Genomic DNA, 21,869 nt, shown 5'->3' with positions numbered 1-21,869 from the left:
TAAATTTACTGCTCCCAGCCGGCGGCTTCCTGACATGTGCGCGTGGATGGCGTGCTGGACAGACGATGTCAGCACTCTGGCTTCATTCTTTTTTTTTTCTTTTTTTTTTATCAAAGGCTCACAATGTTGGTGCATCCTGTCCTGCCACTGATGTTGTGTGGGCCGCTGAAGAGGAGGTACTGCTGGCCCACCACCACCAGAGGGCGCCCTGCTTGGAGTGCGGGCTCCAAGCACAAGAGGGCGCCAGACCCAGAGGAAGTGACAGCTGTCACTCATCACACCAGCTGTCACTCATCTACACCAGTACTTAAGCCGGACTGCAACTCCACCTCCCCGCCGAGAAATCGACTACCGAGAGGTAACTTCTCTGCTGACTCATATCATTGAGTGGATTCTGAACTTCTGTTGCAGCCGGTATCCTGTGGTGTTCGCCCTTATCTGGGAATTGGCGTGTGGCGTGACGACGATGACTGCGCTACAGATAAGTGGTTACACTAGGAGCTGCACGAGTGTGTGATTCGGAGGTGGAGGTCCTCCTCCTAACTGTGTACAGACTGTAGACCACTGAGTGTAAGGATTTACACTCATTCATCTTGTCTCTGCTTTTTGCCAGCAGTACCAGGGTCGACAGCCGAAGACAGAGGTCACCTGGGGATTCGGGACTTGGCGGCTCCGGTGTTCTTCAGACCGTTGGTGGTGGAGGCCGTGTGGGACGCGGCCTCTCTCTCGTCGTGGTCTTCTATCTTCGAGCCTGCCCACACGTCACCTGGTGTTAATTGACTTTGCAATTTCTGTATATTTAGTTGTGTATTGTCACAACAGTAAATTGTTATCTTTTGGCTTACTCATTGTCCGTTCTTTTGCGCCCCCTGTTGTGGGTCCGTGCTACGACACCTTCCCAACAACTGATGACCGGTGCCATCGATTGGAACTCAGTATTTTTGTGTTGCCCAGCTCTGAATGCTCGGTCCAGCTGTGCATATAAGCTGGACCCATCCTGTCCAACCACAGAGGAGCGCACAAACCAATTTACTGTGGTTTTGACTTTTTTATAAATTTACTTTTCTGAGGACTACAGTGGAAATAAGTATAATGCTGCTGGCCAGCGGTGGCTCTCACGCGCACAGGGACAGCGGTCTACACCTGCGCGGAGAATGTGGATGAGGCAATCTGGAATTATTGTTTTATTTTCATTGTCTGTGAGGACGTCTTTTGAAGTTAAGAGACAAAGCTCCTGGACATCATTCAATAAGTCTGTGATTGGTTGGTCACGCTTCTCTTTTTTATTATTATTTCTTTATTACTTCATTATTATTTTCAGTGCTTTTTCTGCCTAAATTCATAGGAATTTGGGACTTGACTGTGTTTGGTTACTGGTGTTTGGGACTTGGAGCTGTTTGGTGACTGGTATTTGGGACTTGAATGTGATTGGTGACTGGTGTTTGGGACTTGATTGTGATTGGTGACTGGTGTTTGGGACTTGGAGCTGTTTGGTGACTGGTGTTTGGGACTTGGAGCTGTTTGGTGACTGGTATTTGGGACTTGAATGTGATTGGTGACTGGTGTTTGGGACTTGATTGTGATTGGTGACTGGTGTTTGGGACTTGGAGCTGTTTGGTGACTGGTGTTTGGGACTTGGGGGTGTTTGGTGACTGGTGTTTGGGACTTGGGGGTGTTTGGTGACTGGTGTTTGGGACTTGGAGCTGTTTGGTGACTGGTGTTTGGGACTTGGGGGTGTTTGGTGACTGGTGTTTTGGACTTGGGGGTGTGTGGTGACTGGTGTTTGGGACTTGGAGCTGTTTGGTGACTGGTGTTTGGGACTGGGGGTGTTTGGTGACTGGTGTTTGGACTTGGAACTCTTTGGTGCATTTGTTTCAATTTATTTCATTTATATAGCGCCAAATCAGTAAGGTTTAACATTACCAACCCCCAGAGCAAGAACACAGGCGACAGTGGTAAGAAAAAACTCCCTCTGATGATTTGAGGAAGAAACCTCAAGCAGACCAGACTCTGAGGGGCGACCCTCTGCTTGAGCCATGATACAGACACAATTAACAACATGAATATACAGGAGGTTTAGACATCCATGCCGGAGCACAGGATGGGAGGCCTGCAGAAGAAGACACCACACCCATCTCTGGATGGAGCTGCACCTGAAACAGAGAGAAAAACACAGAATCAGCCATCAGAAAAACAAGAAATACAGTATAATCTGTCAGCATTAAACACCAAGAAAAACAGAAGAAATACTAAGGTGATCGCCGGCCACTAGCCCTAAACTTCACTAAAAGACCCAGAATTTAGATAAAGTTGAGGCTTTATTAACATTGTCTTATTTACTGTTATTTATTTGTTTTATTGATTATGATAACATGTAGTAACTCACTCTGTGTAATCGACTACATGCATGTTCACAACATGAATGTTTTTTTTTTTTTCATGGACTTGAAGGGTGTAAAAAAAAACAAGTGGCGAGTTAGGACAAAAGAGACCAAAATAGAAAAGAACACAAAACGCCACAACCAATAATAAGTCACAAGCTCCATTTACTCTGCAGTCGGAGATGGAACGTCTCCAAATCTTTGGTGCGATGTGTGTCAACAAAACTGTGAAACCTTCCAAGTTACTTGGGCACTCAGACAAACTATTCTCCTCAGCACAAAACTCTGCATTCTTTTGAAATGGGAAGATCTGAACAAGATGTCCAGAGGTCAGTGTTGATGTTTGCAGTTCCAGTTAATGGTGCTGCTCTGAAAGCTTCCTTTATGCTGCTGAACTACATTCCAAAGACAGAGAAACCTTTTGACATCACGCAGAAGTTATTTCTTCCAGCGGTCAGGGACATTTGTCAGGAAGTTAATGTCAGAGAAAGCCTGGGGCTCACGCTGATAAAGACTTTTAACACCTTTAATTTATCAATGTTTCTTCTGTACCATACAGCAGCTAAACCACGTCCAAGCCAGAAACACTTTGATGGAAAATAATAATCGAGAATGTTTAAAGCCTGTTCTTTCTAAACATCAATGTGCCGTTGTGCTGATGGATCAAACCCCATCATCAAAAATGGCAAAAGGAAGTTTGTCAAACACAGTCATGGTATGTCCCCCCCCCCAAGAAAAGAAAAAAAATATTTCATTCATGTTCGAAAATGCTTATTTTAGTGACGGGTCACTGGGGCCTTATAACAGCAGCTTTTGGGCAAACACATTCACAGCTACAGTCAATTTAAAGAGGCCACCTAACATGCACATCTTTGTGTCTTTGTGGGTGGGGGACAGCCAGACCACCTGGAGGGAACCCACATGAACACGGGGACAACATGCAAACTCCACACAAAAACAACCAGGGCGGAGTGAATCCAGGACCTTCCTTTGTGAGGCAACAGTGCTAAGTACTAAACCATTGTGGTGCCCTGAGCACCCTAAATACTTGTCAAACATTATCTGTGACATTGCTGAGTGACCAGGAACCCAAAGAAAACACTATCTGTGCTGATCGTGGACAACGCCAACAGCTGCACAGGAAGCAGGAGTCCCAGAGAACTGCATGGATTTCTTAGCACAAAATGGCCCACTCCCAGTGGTCCCTCTAAGTCGGGACTCACACTCTCATGAGTGCCACTAGCTTATCTTATGACAAGCTAAAAGTCGACACTCTCAATATGGCCAAACAACTCTCCAGTTTCTGAGTATTCTGTGTTAGTACGCACCCGCGGCCGACGTGCTTGATGATTTCCTGCGCAAAAAGTAGTTCCCAGATAAAATGTACCAGTAATAAAATTATAAAGAGAACTGAAGTTTTAAGAGTGGCCATAATAAATATTTAAGAAACTTAAAGTATATGAGCAACTTCACCTGTTATTGTTCAGCACATTGTAAACATTGACACGATGGAATTTGATGCAGAAGAGTTCAGAAAGATACAATTGGAATGTTTTGATGACCATTTACAGTTGGAGATGAAAGACTTGGGTGTTAACTTGGTGTTAAAGTCAGAACAAGAAGCTGCACTGAAAGAGATCAATCTGGGACAAAAAGACACATTCTGTGTGTTGTTGCTCCAGTGAGAGCGGCACACTGAGCAGGATGGTCGGGACTGTGCCAGGTACACTGTAGCATCTAGATAACGGGTGTAAGTTAAAGGATTTTGTGCTAAACTTGTTATGTGGGCCGCTGAAGAGGAGGTACTGCTGGCCCACCACCACCAGAGGGCGCCCTGCTTGGATTGCGGGCTCCAAGCACGAGAGGGCGCCAGACCCAGAAGAAGTGACAGCTGTCACTCATCCTCAGCTCCAGCTGTCACTCATTCCTCATCATCACCATCACCATAAAGGCCGGACTGCAACTCCACCTCCTCGCCGAGAAATCAACTACCGAAGAGGTAATTTTCTCTGCTGACTCAAATTGTTGAGTGATAATCTGAACTTCTTTTGCAGCCGTTATCCTGTTGTGTCTGCCTTATCTGTGGGATTGGCGTTTGGTGTGATCAGCGACGGCTTCGCCTCACACCCCAAACCAAGATAAGTGGTTAAACAGGAGCTGCACGAGTGTGTGATTGGAGGTGGAGGTGCTCCCTCCTAACTGAGTGCAGACTGTGGATTACTGAGTGTGCGGATTCACACTCATTCATCTTGTCTTTGTTTTCTGCCAGCAGTACCAGGGTCGACAGCCGAAGACAGAGGCCACCTGGGGATTCGGGACTTGGCGGCTCCGGTGTTCTTCAGACCGTTGGTGGTGGAAGCCATGTGGGACGCGGCTCCTCTCTCATCGGGGGTCTTCTATCTTCGAGCCTGCCTACACGTCACCTGGTGTTAATTGACTTTACTGATTTTTTGTGTTTAGTTGTGTGTTGTCACAACATTAAATTGTTACTTTTTGGCTTATTCATTGTCCGTTCTTTAGCGCCCCCTGTTGTGGGTCCGTGCTACGACACTTTCCCAACAGGATTTCTCGGCCATTCGTCATGGATTCCGAGGGGCGTCAACCCGAGCTTGAACGGCCAATGGAAGAGCCAGGAGCGCAGGCATCAGCGGGAGGCGTGTTGAGTGAGCTGCAGTGGATCTTAACCACCTTCACGGCTCGGCTGGTTTTAGTGACCGAGCAGAATGTTCTCCTTAACCGGAGGGTGGAGGCTCTCACCGCCAGGGTGGAAGCGCGTGATCAGGGCGCTGCTGCAGCCACTCCTCTTGCTGGTCCTGGGCCTGTAACAGATGTTCCACTGGTCATTCAACGACCCCCCCCCCACCATCCCCTGAAGCATACATAAGCCCTCCGGAACCGTACAGAGGCTGTGTTGAGACGTGCGCAGACTTCCTCATGCAGTGTTCGCTCGTCTTTTCACAGCGTCCTATCATGTACGAGTCAGACGCCAGCCGGGTGGCTTATGTTATTAATCAGCTTCGAGGAGAGGCACGCGCCTGGGCTACGGCGCTTTGGGAGCAGAATTCACGGCTCCTAACGTCTTATGCTGGGTTTGTACGGGAGTTCAAACAAGTTTTTGACCATCCCAACAGAGGCGAGACCGCTTTGAGCGTGCTGCTGTCAATGAGACAGGGGCGTCGCAGAGCAGCCGAGTATGCAGTTGACTTCCGCATCGCGGCAGCGAGATCCGGCTGGAATAACGTTGCGCTCCGCGCCGCCTTCGTAAATGGACTGTCTCCGGTCCTGAAGGAGCACCTGCTGGCTAAGGAGGAACCGCGGGATTTTGACGGGCTTGTCGATTTGGTTATACGCTCAGACAACCGTTTGAATGAGCATCATCGGGAGCAGGCCGGGGGGCGTGACCGGGCACGAGCTGTCCCTCCCCCTTCTGGTTCCGAAAGGGTGACGTCGTCCCCACGCTTCACTGCCAGAGAGCTCCGTGTGGCTACAGCTCCCCCTGCTGAGGAGGCTATGGACACGAGCAGGGCCAAAGTAAAAACAAACGTCAGACAAAGGAGGCTGGCCCGCGGGGAGTGTTTTGTCTGTGGATCTTGTGAGCATATGCAGAAGGACTGCCCCAAAACGGTCAAACTACAACGCCCATCCTTAGAAACTGGGCTAAGGGTGGGCCATAACACGCACGCGGGGAAATCCCGCAAATCTGCACGAATCCCAGTGACGATCCTTTGTGGGGATCTAACCCTTCACGCCCCAGCACTGGTAGACACGGGGTCGGAAGGGAATCTGCTGGATAGCAGATGGGCAAAGGAAGTAGGGCTCCCCCTGGTGGCTCTGCCGGCACCATTGCAGGTGCGAGCACTAGATGGCACCCTGCTTCCATTAATCACACATCAGACACAGCCAGTGACCTTGGTGGTGTCTGGAAATCACAGGGAGGAGATAGTGTTCCATGTAACACCTTCTACCTCCCGAGTGATTTTGGGATTTCCATGGATGGTGAAGCACAATCCCCGGATAGATTGGCCGTCCAGGGTTGTGACGCAGTGGAGCGAAACCTGCCACCGGGAGTGTTTAGGATCCTTGGTTCCTCCCAGCGTGACGGCTAATGAGGAGGTTAAAGTCCCCCCCAATCTATCGGCGGTGCCAAAGGAGTACCACGATCTTGCTGATGTCTTCAGCAAAGATCTGGCGCTCAATCTTCCCCCACACCGACCGTACGATTGTGCCATCGATTTGGTCCCGGGCGCTGAGTACCCGTCCAGTAGGTTGTACAACCTCTCACGTCCGGAACGCGAATCAATGGAGACCTACATCCGGGACTCTTTAGCTGCTGGGCTGATCCGGAACTCCACCTCCCCAATGGGTGCTGGTTTCTTTTTTGTGGGCAAAAAGGACGGCAGACTCCGTCCATGCATTGATTACAGAGGGCTGAACGAGATCACGGTTCGCAACCGATACCCGTTACCCCTGTTGGATTCAGTGTTCACGCCCCTGCATGGAGCCCAAATTTTCACAAAATTGGATCTTAGAAACGCGTACCACCTGGTTCGGATCCGGAAGGGAGACGAATGGAAGACGGCATTTAACACCCCGTTAGGTCACTTTGAGTACCTGGTCATGCCGTTCGGCCTCACTAACGCCCCCGCGACGTTCCAAGCTTTGGTAAATGACGTCTTGCGGGACTTCCTGCATCGGTTCGTCTTCGTATATCTGGACGATATACTCATCTTTTCCCCGGACCCTGAGACCCATGTCCAGCATGTACGTCAGGTCCTACAGCGGTTGTTGGAGAACCGGCTGTTTGTGAAGGGCGAGAAGTGCGAGTTCCACCGCACTTCTTTGTCCTTTTTGGGGTTCATCATCTCCTCCAACTCCGTCGCCCCTGATCCGGCCAAGGTTGCGGCGGTGAGAGATTGGCCCCAACCAACAAGCCGCAGGAAACTGCAGCAGTTCCTCGGCTTTGCAAATTTCTACAGGAGGTTCATTAAAGGCTACAGTCAGGTAGTTAGCCCCCTGACTGCCCTGACCTCCACCAAGGTCCCCTTCATCTGGTCGGATCGGTGCGAAGCCGCGTTCAAGGAGTTGAAACGCCGGTTCTCGACTGCACCAGTTCTGGTGCAGCCTGATCCTGATCGCCAGTACATAGTGGAAGTGGACGCCTCTGACTCAGGGATAGGAGCCGTGCTGTCCCAAAGTGTGGAGGCTGATAAGGTTCTCCATCCTTGTGCCTATTTTTCCCGCAGGTTGACCCCAGCTGAACGGAACTATGACGTCGGCAATCGGGAGCTCCTCGCGATGAAGGAGGCTCTTGAAGAGTGGAGACACCTGCTGGAGGGGGCGTCGTTGCCTTTCACGGTTTTCACGGACCATCGGAACCTGGAGTACATCCGGACCGCCAAGCGGCTGAACCCCAGGCAAGCCCACTGGTCTCTGTTCTTCGGGCGCTTTGACTTCCGGATCACGTACCGCCCCGGGACCAAAAACCAAAAATCGGATGCATTGTCCCGGGTGCACGAAGAAGAAGCCAAAGCGGGGCTGTCGAACCCCACCGAGACCATCATCCCCGAGTCCACTGTCATGGCCTCCCTCACCTGGGACGTGGAGAAGACCATCCGGGAGGCCCTGGCAAGGAGCCCGGACCCGGGGACCGGCCCCAAGAACAGACTGTACATCCCACCAGAGGCCAGAGCTGCCGTATTGGACTTCTGTCACGGATCCAAGCTCTCCTGTCATCCCGGAGTGCGTAGGACCGTGGCAGTGGTCCAGCAGCGCTTCTGGTGGGCGTCCCTGGAAACCGACATTTGGGACTACGTCCAGGCCTGTATCATCTGCGCCAGGGGCAAGGCAGACCATCGGAGGACCTCGGGACTCCTCCAACCCCTGCCGGTGCCTCACCGCCCCTGGTCTCACATCGGCCTGGACTTCATCACGGGCCTCCCACCGTCCCAGGGCAACACCATCATTCTCACGATAGTGGACCGGTTCTCCAAGGCGGCCCACTTCGTGGCCCTCCCGAAGCTCCCAACGGCCCAGGAGATGGCAGACCTCCTGGTCCACCATGTCATGCGGCTGCATGGGATACCATCGGACATTGTATCAGATCGTGGTCCCCAGTTCTCTTCACAGGTTTGGAGGAGTTTCTGTATGGAGCTGGGGGCCACCGTGAGTCTCTCGTCCGGGTACCACCCCCAGACAAACGGCCAGGCAGAGCGGGCTAACCAGGAGTTGGAACAGGCCCTTCGCTGCGTCACCTCCGCGCACCCGGCGGCCTGGAGTCACCATCTGGCCTGGATCGAGTATGCCCATAACAGCCAAGTCTCGTCTGCTACCGGCCTCTCCCCTTTTGAGGCATGTTTGGGGTACCAGCCCCCATTGTTCCCGCTGGTGGAGGGAGAGGTCGGTGTGCCCTCGGTCCAGGCCCACCTCAGGAGGTGCCGCCGGGTGTGGCGGACCGCCCGCTCTGCCCTGTTAAAGGCCCGGACGAGGGCCAAGACCGATGAGGACCGCCGGCGTTCCCCGGCCCCCACATACCAGCCTGGGCAGGAGGTGTGGCTCTCGACGAAGGACATCCCTCTCTGTGTGGACTCCCCAAAATTAAAGGACAGATTCATAGGACCCTTCAGGATCCTCAAAATCATCAACCCGGAACACAGGGTGGATCCGCAGTGAAGCTGGGAGTTGGAGCTTCACTGCGGATCCACCCTGTGTTCCACGTGTCCCACCTCAAACCACACCACACCTCGCCCCTCTGTGCTCCGGGACCTACGCTGCCTCCTGCCCGGCTCATTGACGGGGAGCCTGCTTGGACAGTCCGCAGGCTCCTGGACGTCCGTCGTAAGGGCCGGGGATTCCAATATCTGGTGGACTGGGAGGGGTATGGACCTGAAGAACGCTCCTGGGTGAAGAGGAGCTTCATCCTGGACCCGGCCCTCCTGGCCGATTTTTACAAGAGACACCCGGACAAGCCTGGTCGGACGCCAGGAGGTGCCCGTTGAGGGGGGGGGTCCTGTTATGTGGGCCGCTGAAGAGGAGGTACTGCTGGCCCACCACCACCAGAGGGCGCCCTGCTTGGAGTGCGGGCTCCAAGCACGAGAGGGCGCCAGACCCAGAAGAAGTGACAGCTGTCACTCATCCTCAGCTCCAGCTGTCACTCATTCCTCATCATCACCATCACCATAAAGGCCGGACTGCAACTCCACCTCCTCGCTGAGAAATCAACTACCGAAGAGGTAATTTTTTCTGCTGACTCAAATCGTTGAGTGATAATCTGAACTTCTTTTGCAGCCGTTATCCTATTGTGTCTGCCTTATCTGTGGGATTGGCGTTTGGTGTGATCAGCGACGGCTTCGCCTCACACCCCAAACCAAGATAAGTGGTTAAACAGGAGCTGCACGAGTGTGTGATTGGAGGTGGAGGTGCTCCCTCCTAACTGAGTGCAGACTGTGGATTACTGAGTGTGCGGATTCACACTCATTCATCTTGTCTTTGTTTTCTGCCAGCAGTACCAGGGTCGACAGCCGAAGACAGAGGCCACCTGGGGATTCGGGACTTGGCGGCTCCGGTGTTCTTCAGACCGTTGGTGGTGGAAGCCGTGTGGGACGCGGCTCCTCTCTCGTCGGGGGTCTTCTATCTTCGAGCCTGCCCACACGTCACCTGGTGTTAATTGACTTTACTGATTTTGTGTGTTTAGTTGTGTGTTGTCACAACATTGTTACTTTTTGGCTTATTCATTGTCCGTTCTTTAGCGCCCCCTGTTGTGGGTCCGTGCTATGACACCTTCCCAACAAAACTGTCAGAGAACACAGAGGAAAACAAACACCAACAAAATGAACATGTGCAAGTCTGCATTTAAACTTTATGTTCAGTTAAACATATCTGTTCAGCACAAAAAAGCTAAGCTAAAAAGAGCTAGCTTCTTCTTCTGGGCTTCTTCAATGCTGTGCTTTCTGCTGCTCTGTGCACTGCTGCCCCCAGTGGTGAACAATGGCAGCAGTACAGCCAAAAACAAATGAAGATTTTGGAAATTGCAATGGATGAAAGAAGGAGCAATGATTTCCTATTTTGACAACAGAACGGTGTGTCATTTATTACTAGTTCACAAAACACACAGACTTTATAGAACAGCTTGGCCCCGCCCCTTAACCACACAGGGTTCCTGGTGGGAAAACACTTTCCAGTGACCATTTCCATGGTGAAGGCAGAAAAACACCACGCAAAAGTTTTGCACTGAAAAGACTTTGAAGGACAAAGGACAATTATCAAGCACATTTATCCTCGGACAATTTTCTGTACACATGGACTGACTTATACCTCGGAGGGATTCTTTTCCACCTGCTCCAGGTCAATATTAGCACACAGAGCTCCAGCTACTTGATGTAACACAGTCAGATTTACCAAACTCTGCTGGACTCGTGCTATTAAATCTGAAAATGAAAGAATGGCCAAGGGCAAACATCTCCTCGGGCTGCACCCCAAATATTCAGACTCGGCTTTTTTCATTCAGTACAATTAAGAATTTAAATGGACCTTACATAAATGTCTTTCTGCAAGTCTGGCTGACTTTGAGAATATCATAATTAGTGTCAAACATAGCTGACTGCAAAGTGTGAAGTCCAGCTGTCTTCACTGATGTACTGCTGTGATAAGCTCATCCCTGTGATTATGCAGTAAAAGTAGGAGATGTAACACTCAGATGGACCCACAGAAGAGAACTGCACGTCTGTGCTCCTGGCTGGGACCAGCAGAGTCCTACATTTATCATTTGCTTTATCTCAGCACTGTTTGCTTTCAAAATGTAATTTCAACACCATTACAAGAAATGCAGAAGTACAAATATGACAACAGACAAATGTGAGAGAACAGACAGGAACAGTGAGGGCACAGTGAGCATATGGGGGATTGGGAGATTGCAGATGGAAAACCAGCCATTGTGATTGTTGACTGGTTTGATAAAGTGCAAGCCAGTGCACCACACCAGCCCTCAAACCTCAAATTTTCTGACTGCCCAGACATTAGCATTGATGAGAGCAGTGATAATGAAAGTGAGGTCAGTGAATCTACAAATTTGGATGAGTAACTAAGGTGTACAGGCAGTACAACTGAATATTCAAAGGGTCTTGGAGTGCTTCGTTTACCCTGAACGTGCCCCAGGTTTTGTGATTAAATGGATTTAATGACAGAAATGAAGCCAAAGGACCAAAGTTAACATATGATGAAATCATGAATAAACATACCAGAATACATGCAAATTTCATTAGATGGGTCATTTTGAGATCACGACTTTTGTGACTTTGGGGAGGGTGGCAATTGTTTGTACTAACCATTGAAACACCAATTTACAATATGGCAGACAGTGGCCATCTTTGATTTGGAGGCCATAGCGAGGTCAGATAATAAAGCTGATATTAAATCTGAATTCCTTGACCCCCGCAAAAAAACCAGAATGCGTATGCTGATCAGCAATGAAGGCCAGACCACTGAAAAAACATTCATGAAGATGGTGTGTGGCAGCCATTTTGGATTTTGGCCTCCTGGGGGGTTAGCACACACTTTCGTGAGGGTCACCCCCACTTTTTATTTTTATTAACAATCATCAAACACAAATCCATTGAGAAACCAACCTTCGCTCTCCACGGTCACAGAAGTTCTCCAGATGACCCAACTATCTCAGTGTTTGTCCGCCAATTTGTTAAGCTCCATCTTATACCCCTGTCACACAAGAGGCCAAATGAGCTCACATCCCCTCTGAATAAAATTTTGACCCACATTCTGGAAAAGTCGAGATGCATTTGCAACCATTGGACATCATTCTGAGTGCAAATCTAAACAGTCTGGCACAGTCCAGCACAGTCGTGTGGCCGCCCTGAATGTTTTGCCCAAGTTCAAAACAATCATGGCACAGTCGAAGTGGAAATATATCAAACGGCAGTCAAAGTGCCATCTGACCGCAATCTGACTGTTCTTGAGAGACATTGACCATGGTCAGGCACATCAAATACTGCTGGCATTTCCCAACTGTGCCATGGATGAGCAGTACGTCCACCTCCACTGCCTCCCATTTGAGGTGTGCAAAGGAAATATTGTTATGTGCAATGCCTGTGGCACGCATTCATCTTGTGAACTAGACGTGAACATTGCACAATCAAACCGAAAGCACCATGTGTCACTGCGAGTCAATACGTCTCAGAGCCACGGAGCAGCATGCACATCTGACCGGGGTGTTATATTCATAATAAACTTTATATTACAGATACATTGTCATTCCCCCATGGATAAATAATGTAGGTGAAATAATATGATCATCATAGCTGCAACACCTCGAGCAGATGCATCACACTGTGCTGCTGCCCCACAGTGAGTCAATGTGTCTCAGGCTCAGTGCAGTTCAGCGCAGAGCAGCGCAGCACAACTGAATGCCATGTCACAGCTGTAATATACATATTATGACATGCACATGATCAAACTCTTTAGGATGAATGGGATTCAAACTGTATTGCAAAGCCACTGCAGTATAAATAAAATACAAGTCACCTTTGGAATGGCTCCATATGTGTCTCACAGTGCAGGGCGAGCAACAGCCAGGCTGTAGCCTGTGGTAAGATCATCCTGGGAGCTCCATGGTCACATTAGCCAAGTGCCCACGGTACATGCCTCATCCACCACAAAATTCTGGGTGTTTGTACTGTGTTCCAACTACAGTTGATCTGCATTCAAACACTCTGAAAAGTAATTAAGTGTCTTTGTATACAACCCCAATTCCAATGAAGTTGGGACGTTGTGTAAAATGTAAATAAAAACAGAATACAATGATTTGCAAATCCTCTTCAACCTATATTCAATTGAATACACCACAAAGACAAGATATTTAATGTTCAAACTGATAAACTTTAATGTTTTTGTGGAAATATTTGCTCATTTTGAAATGGATGCCTGTAACACATTTCAAAAAAGTTGGGACGGGGCAACAAAAGACTGGGAAAGTTGAGGAATGCTCAAAGGAAACCTAATTGGAAACAGGTGAGTGTCATGATTGGGTATAAAAGGAGCATAACCAAAAGGCTCAGCCGTTCACAAGCAAAGATGGGGTGAGGATCACCACTTTGTGAACAAGTGCGTGAAAAAATAGTCCAACAGTTTAAGAACAATGTTTCTCAACATTCAATTGAAAGGTATTAGGGATTCCATTATCTACAGTCCATAACATAATCAGAAGATTCAGAGAATCTGGAGAATTTTCTACACGTAAGCGACAAGGCCAAAAACCAAGTTAACACAGTTTGTCACTACATCTACAAGTGCAAGTTAAAACTTTACCATGCAAAGTGAAAGCCATACATCAACAACATCCAGAAATGCCACTGCCTTCTCTGGGCCCAAGCTCATTTGAAATGGACAGGCGCAAAGTGGAAAAGTGTGCTGTGGTCTGATGAGTCCACATTTCAAATTGTTTTTGGAAATCATGGACGTGGTGTCCTCTGGACAAAAGAGGAAAAAGACCATCCAGATTGTTACCAGTGCAAAGTTCCAAAGCCAGCATCTGTGATGGTATGGGGGTGTGTTAGTGCCCATGGCATGGGCAACTTAAACATCTGTGATGGCACCATCAATGCTGAAAGGTACATCCAGGTTTTAGAGCAACACATGCTGCCATCCAAGCAACATCTTTTTCAGGGATGTCCCTGCTTATTTCAGCAAGACAATGCCAAGACACATTCTGCACATGTTACAACAGCGTGGCTTCATGTGGGTACTAGGCTGGCCTGCCTGCAGTCCAGACCTGTCGCCCATTGAAAATGTGTGGCACATTATGAAGCGCAAAATACGTCAACGGAGACCCCGGACTGTTGAACAACTGAAGTCGTATATCAAGCAAGAATGGCAAATAATTCCACCTACAAAGCTTCAACAATTAGTGTCCTCAGTTCCCAAATGCTTATTGAGTGTTGTTGGAAAGGTGATGTAACACAGTGGTAAACATACCACTGTCCCAGCTTTTTTGAAACGTGTTGCAGGCATCCATTTCAAAATGAGCAAATATTTACACAAAAACAATAAAGTTTATCAGTTTGAACATTAAATATCTTGTCTTTGTGGTGTATTCAATTGAATATAGGTTGAAGAGGATTTGTAAATCACTTTATTCTGTTTTTATTTACATTTTACACAATGTCCCAACTTCATTGGAATTGGGGTTGTATATCACAGTAAGAAACTGTTACTGACTTAATACAATCTCTGAAACACATTCAATTCAGTATTTGAGTTGGATATACCAAATGAAGTGCCTAAATATTTAACAGTTATGTTATGTGTCGGACGCAGCTCGGAGAACCGACCAGCGTTTGAAGGACCCAGTATGAAATAAGCAGAGCACGGTACAAAGGCTAACTGAATTTAATACATAACAGTGATACAAAAAATAACAAAAGAAAGTGCGGTCTGGCGTGGTGCGCTCCCAGCAGCGCTAACGGTCCGGAGCCAGAAGCTGTTCGAACCCAAGGACCCCGCCGACACCCCCCAGGTGGCCGCAACAAACCGAGTCTGTGAAAGAAGGAACCATTATGTGAGTCCACACTCTACACACAGAGAGAACACTTAAAGGTGTACAAACAGCAAACACTTCCTGGCTTGATTACTAATCAGCTTCCCAACCTGCAGGCATGGAACATCCAGTTCACAAAACTCCACTGCAGTGGAAGCCGATACATGACTAACATACAGCTCAATATAAAAAGGTGTGAGGGACACCACATTTACTGACTGTATAAATGTTAGTCACAAAATCTAACGTACCTCAGGAAGTGTGCTGACGAGCGTGAGACCTCACCCCCTCCTCTTTCACAGACCGTGCATCAAACCCTGGACGTTCTCTGCATCCACTGATGATGAGATGGCTCCCGAGACAACGATCTCACCCGTCTGGTCACAAGGTCGAGTCTCTGGCAAATACACACTGTATACTCCAGTCTTAAATGCCACCATGTTCCAATCCATATAGATGCACCTCAGCTGTGAGTCCTGACGAGCCGCAGGTGATCAGGGTGAGGTCCTAATAACCTCAGCAACACAGCCACTCAGTCCCAAATGCAAGCCACCTGGAAGGAAAAACAAAAGACAGAAACAAAAAGGCAGCCAGGCCCCCCAGCCATACAACAAGTTAATTTTATATTAACTTTACATTTATTATTTGAGTTAATTTCATTTAAATAAATTAGCATTTGCTTAACAAATTATATTTTTTGAAATATACTTAATTTATTTGGTAAATTTCATTTAGAATATTTGGTAAGGACCAACATGCTTCATATTTTTACTTGTGTTTACCAAGATCATCAAGTATATTTAAATGTTTTCACAGCTTTTTAATTTACTCAGTATTTTTAGTGTAAAAATGGTTCATGCTGCATGCGTATGGGACAGACAATTAAGGCTAATCAAATAGCAGTTGTGTACAACTGCTATTTGATTAGCCAGAATGTGGTTCGGTGTAGGCTTGAATGATTCATGCAGGTTCCATGCAGCACAGCACGAAAGAGAAACATGACAACATAATAAAATAAAATAATGAACCCAGCAGGTAACCTCTCTCTCTCTCTCTCTCTCTCTCTCTCTCTCTCTCTCTCTCTCTCTCTCTCTCTCTCTCTCAATTTCAGTTCCAACAGAACTTTATTGACATGGGAAACAGTCTTCAAGGAAGGAAGGAAGAGTTACACAGAGCAAAAAAATAAAAAAATAAAACCCTCTCTCCACTCTCCCTCTCTGTCTCTCTCTCTCACTCTCTCTCTCTCCCTCTCTCTCTCTCTCTCTCTCTCTCTCTCTCTCTCTCTCTCTCTCTCTCTCTCAATTTCAGTTCCAACAGAACTTTATTGACATGGGAAACAGTCTTCAAGGAAGGAAGGAAGAGTTACACAGAGCAAAAAAATAAAAAATAAAACCCTCTCTCCACTCTCCCTCTCTGTCTCTCTCTCTCACTCTCTCTCTCTCCCCTCTCTCTCTGTCTCTTTCCCCCCTCTCTGGAAATCAGTTGAGCACAGTGAGGTGCGGTTCTGAGATGCACATACACCTGACCAGCCTGTTTTCTCTTTTTCTTTTTCTTTTGTACAAAACAAATAATAAGGTTATATATATATAAAAAAAAAACAGTTAGGTTGGTGAGATATTTGTGGTCTCACAGGCAACTCACACGGCTCTGAGGTACACTGACGCAGCCCCTGGAATTGTCGTATAACATACAGATTGTGTATGTAATCACACATTCATTGACAGTCCACCTCATGTATCAGAGGATTCATCTGAATTTTCATGTCATCATGGCTGTTAGACCCTGTCCATAGTAAAATCACCAGTGTAAAATTAACACTGACAGTGTACATATGGTCCCACTCTGACCAGAATATGACCATATGTACACTGACAGTGTTAAATTAATACTGTCAGTGTTAGCTTTACACTGGTGATTTTACTGTCCACAGGGCTGCAGTGCTCATCAGTGTGTCACATACTCACTGTGACACACATTGTATGATGACTGCAACTTTGCACATTACAATATTTTGTTCGTGCACCAAACAGGATGTGGCAAGGGGTGGGGGGGACCTCATTGGGGGCACAATCAGGACATACCAATGCAATCAGACTGCTCCGAATGCTGGTGGGTTACCATTTCAGATGCCAGTTGTATACCAGGTCAAATGCCATTCAGGCTAGCAGTCACACAGCAGTACGACCGCCATATGAATATTCCCCAGTTGGATTGCAGCACAACAGTTGTGTGCATGCTCTCTACATTCGTGCTTGTCTGTCAAATTTGCGTATTTCTGTAAGTGCCGCACGAATGCTGTGTGGGGAATTCGAATGCAGCTGGACTGCAGCACAACTTGCTCTAATGTCAATTCACACAGCACTAATGCAATTCGCGCTGCAGGTCGAATGCAAGTCGACTTTCACAAATGCTGCTCGACTGTCCATTCCTACAGCAGTAGGAATGCAGTACGACTGACTCACGACTATTCATATGGCTTGCTGTCAATGTGGACACTTAGTCCACAATGTCCAACTCAGTTCCTTTAATGGCAACTGGGTTCAGACAGGTCTTTCATCTTCTGAATATCATTAGATAGCCTGTGAACACAGTTGGAGAACTCAGCTGGATCCATCTCTCAAGGTTTGGATTTATTACTTGCCTCTACTGGTGGTTGGCTCTCACTGCGGTATTGTATGACTTCCTGTTCCGGAGCACAGCGGTGTTTTGCTGTATCTGTTAGCTATTTAATCTGCACAGTTAGATTGATCTAGTTAACTAGATAACGATTTGTTTCACAGTGTAATCTTCACGTGCCTTAACTAAAGCACTCCCTCTGCTGAATCACCTCTAAATTATTTACGCATTATTCACTTTGTGTGTTTTTAGGAATCCGCTAGCTTAGCGCAGCTACTAGCTCTTAGCCGATTTAGCATGGCGGCTTCTCCTGTCTCTCCTGCACTTTTCTGCTCTGGGTGTGAAATGTTTAGTTATTCCTCGGCCTCCTTTAGCAGTAATGGTACTTGTAATAAGTGTAGCTTATTCGTAGCTTTGGAGGCCAGGCTGGGCGAATTGGAGATTCGGCTCCACACAGTGGAAAATTCTACAGCTAGCCAGGCCCCTGTAGTCGGTGCAGCCCAAGGTAGCTTAGACGCCGTTAGTTTCCCTCTGGCAGATCCCGAGCAGGCGGGAAAGCAGGCCGACTGGGTGACTGTGAGGAGGAAGCGTAGTTCTAAACAGAAGCCCCGTGTACACCGCCAACCCGTTCACATTTCTAACCGTTTTTCCCCACTCGACAACACACCCACCGAGGATCAAACTCTGGTTATTGGCGACTCTGTTTTGAGAAATGTGAAGTTAGCGACACCAGCAACCATAGTCAATTGTCTTCCGGGGGCCAGATCAGGCGACATTGAAGGAAATTTTAAACTGCTGGCTAAGGCTAAGCGTAAATTTGGTAAGATTGTAATTCACGTTGGCAGTAATGACACCCGGTTACGCCAATCGGAGGTCACTAAAATTAACATTGAATCGGTGTGTAACTTTGCAAAAACAATGTCGGAATCTGTAGTTTTCGCTGGGCCCCTCCCCAATCGGACCGGGAGTGACATGTTTAGCCGCATGTTCTCCTTGAATTGCTGGCTGTCTGAGTGGTGTCCAAAAAATGAGGTGGGCTTCATAGATAATTGGCAAAGCTTCTGGGGAAAACCTGGTCTTGTTAGGAGAGACGGCATCCATCCCACTTTGGATGGAGCAGCTCTCATTTCTAGAAATCTGGCCAATTTTCTTAAATCCTCCAAACCGTGACTATCCAGGGTTGGGACCAGGAAGCAGAGTTGTAGTCTTACACACCTCTCTCCAGTTTCTCTCCCCCTGCCATCCCCTCATTACCCCATCCCTGTAGAAACGGTGCCTGCTCCCAGACCACCAATAACCAGCAAAAATCTATTTAAGCATAAAAATTCAAAAACAAAAAATAATATAGCACCTTCAACTGTACCACAGACTAAAACAGTTAAATGTGGTCTATTAAACATTAGGTCTCTCTCTTCTAAGTCCCTGTTAGTAAATGATATAATAATTGATCAACATATTGATTTATTCTGCCTTACACAAACGTGGTTACAGCAGGATGAATATGTTAGTTTAAATGAGTCAACACCCCCGAGTCACACTAACTGCCAGAATGCTCGTAGCACGGGCCGAGGCGGAGGATTAGCAGCAATCTTCCATTCCAGCTTATTAATTAATCAAAAACCCAGACAGAGCTTTAATTCATTTGAAAGCTTGACTCTTAGTCTTGTCCATCCAAATTGGAAGTCCCAAAAACCAGTTTTATTTGTTATTATCTATCGTCCACCTGGTCGTTACTGTGAGTTTCTCTGTGAATTTTCAGACCTTTTGTCTGACTTAGTGCTTAGCTCAGATAAGATCATTATAGTGGGCGATTTTAATTAATTAATTAATATTAGACTCAATTGGCTTTGCTCAAAATGTAAATGAGTCCACCCACCACTTTAATCATATCTTAGATCTTGTTCTGACTTATGGTATGGAAATTGAAGACTTAACAGTATTCCCTGAAAACTCCCTTCTCTCTGATCATTTCTTAATAACATTTACATTTACTCTGATGGACTACCCAGCAGTGGGGAATAAGTTTCATTACACTAGAAGTCTTTCAGAAAGCGCTGTAACTAGGTTTAAGGATATGATTCCTTCTTTATGTTCTCTAATGCCATATACCAACACAGTGCAGAGTAGCTACCTAAACTCTGTAAGTGCGATAGAGTATCTCATCAATAGTTTTACATCCTCATTGAAGACAACTTTGGATGGAATAGCTCCTCTGAAAAAGAGAGCTTTAAATCAGAAGTGCCTGACTCCGTGGTATAACTCACAAACTCGCAGCTTAAAGCAGATAACCCATAAGTTGGAGAGGAAATGGTGTCTCACTAATTTAGAAGATCTTCACTTAGCCTGGAAAAAGAGTCTGTTGCTCTATAAAAAGGCCCTCCGTAAAGCTAGGACATCTTACTACTCATCACTAATTGAAGAAAATAAGAACAACCCCACGTTTCTTTTCAGCACTGTAGCCAGGCTGACAAAGAGTCAGAGCTCTATTGAGCCGAGTATTCCTTTAACTTTAACTAGTAATGACTTCATGACTTTCTTTGCTAATAAAATTTTAACTATTAGAGAAAAAATTACTCATAACCATCCCAAAGACGTATCGTTATCTTTGGCAGCTTTCAGTGATGCCGGTATTTGGTTAGACTCTTTCTCTCCGATTGTTCTGTCTGAGTTATTTTCATTAGTTACTTCATCCAAACCATCAACATGTCTATTAGACCCCATTCCTACCAGGCTGCTCAAGGAAGCCCTACCATTATTTAATGCTTCGATCTTAAATATGATCAATCTATCTTTATTAGTTGGCTATGTACCACAGGCTTTTAAGATGGCAGTAATTAAACCATTACTTAAAAAGCCATCACTTGACCCAGCTATCTTAGCTAATTATAGGCCAATCTCCAACCTTCCTTTTCTCTCAAAAATTCTTGAAAGGGTAGTTGTAAAACAGCTAACTGATCATCTGCAGAGGAATGGTCTATTTGAAGAGTTTCAGTCAGGTTTTAGAATTCATCATAGTACAGAAACAGCATTAGTGAAGGTTACAAATGATCTTCTTATGGCCTCAGACAGTGGACTCATCTCTGTGCTTGTTCTGTTAGACCTCAGTGCTGCTTTTGATACTGTTGACCATAAAATTTTATTACAGAGATTAGAACATGCCATAGGTATTAAAGGCACTGCGCTGAGGTGGTTTGAATCATATTTATCTAATAGATTACAATTTGTTCATGTAAATGGGGAATCTTCTTCACAGACTAAGGTTAATTATGGAGTTCCACAAGGTTCTGTGCTAGGACCAATTTTATTCACTTTATACATGCTTCCCTTAGGCAGTATTATTAGACGGCATTGCTTAAATTTTCATTGTTACGCAGATGATACCCAGCTTTATCTATCCATGAAGCCAGAGGACACACACCAATTAGCTAAACTGCAGGATTATCTTACAGACATAAAGACATGGATGACCTCTAATTTCCTGCTTTTAAACTCAGATAAAACTGAAGTTATTGTACTTGGCCCCACAAATCTTAGAAACATGGTGTCTAACCAGATCCTTACTCTGGATGGCATTACCCTGACCTCTAGTAATACTGTGAGAAATCTTGGAGTCATTTTTGATCAGGATATGTCATTCAATGCGCATATTAAACAAATATGTAGGACTGCTTTTTTGCATTTACGCAATATCTCTAAAATTAGAAAGGTCTTGTCTCAGAGTGATGCTGAAAAACTAATTCATGCATTTATTTCCTCTAGGCTGGACTATTGTAATTCATTATTATCAGGTTGTCCTAAAAGTTCCCTGAAAAGCCTTCAGTTAATTCAAAATGCTGCAGCTAGAGTACTGACAGGGACTAGAAGGAGAGAGCATATCTCACCCATATTGGCCTCTCTTCATTGGCTTCCTGTTAATTCTAGAATAGAATTTAAAATTCTTCTTCTTACTTATAAGGTTTTGAATAATCAGGTCCCATCTTATCTTAGGGACCTCATAGTACCATATCACCCCAATAGAGCGCTTCGCTCTCAGACTGCAGGCTTACTTGTAGTTCCTAGGGTTTGTAAGAGTAGAATGGGAGGCAGAGCCTTCAGCTTTCAGGCTCCTCTCCTGTGGAACCAGCTCCCAATTCGGATCAGGGAGACAGACACCCTCTCTACTTTTAAGATTAGGCTTAAAACTTTCTTTTTTGCTAAAGCTTATAGTTAGGGCTGGATCAGGTGACCCTGAACCATCCCTTAGTTATGCTGCTATAGACTTAGACTGTTGGGGGGTTCCCATAATGCACTGAGTGTTTCTTTCTCTTTTTGCTCTGTATGCACCACTCTGC

This window comes from Thalassophryne amazonica, chromosome 16 (assembly GCF_902500255.1).
Source record: "Thalassophryne amazonica chromosome 16, fThaAma1.1, whole genome shotgun sequence".
Taxonomy (NCBI): Eukaryota; Metazoa; Chordata; class Actinopteri; order Batrachoidiformes; family Batrachoididae; genus Thalassophryne; species Thalassophryne amazonica.
This window is presented reverse-complemented; position numbering follows the sequence as displayed.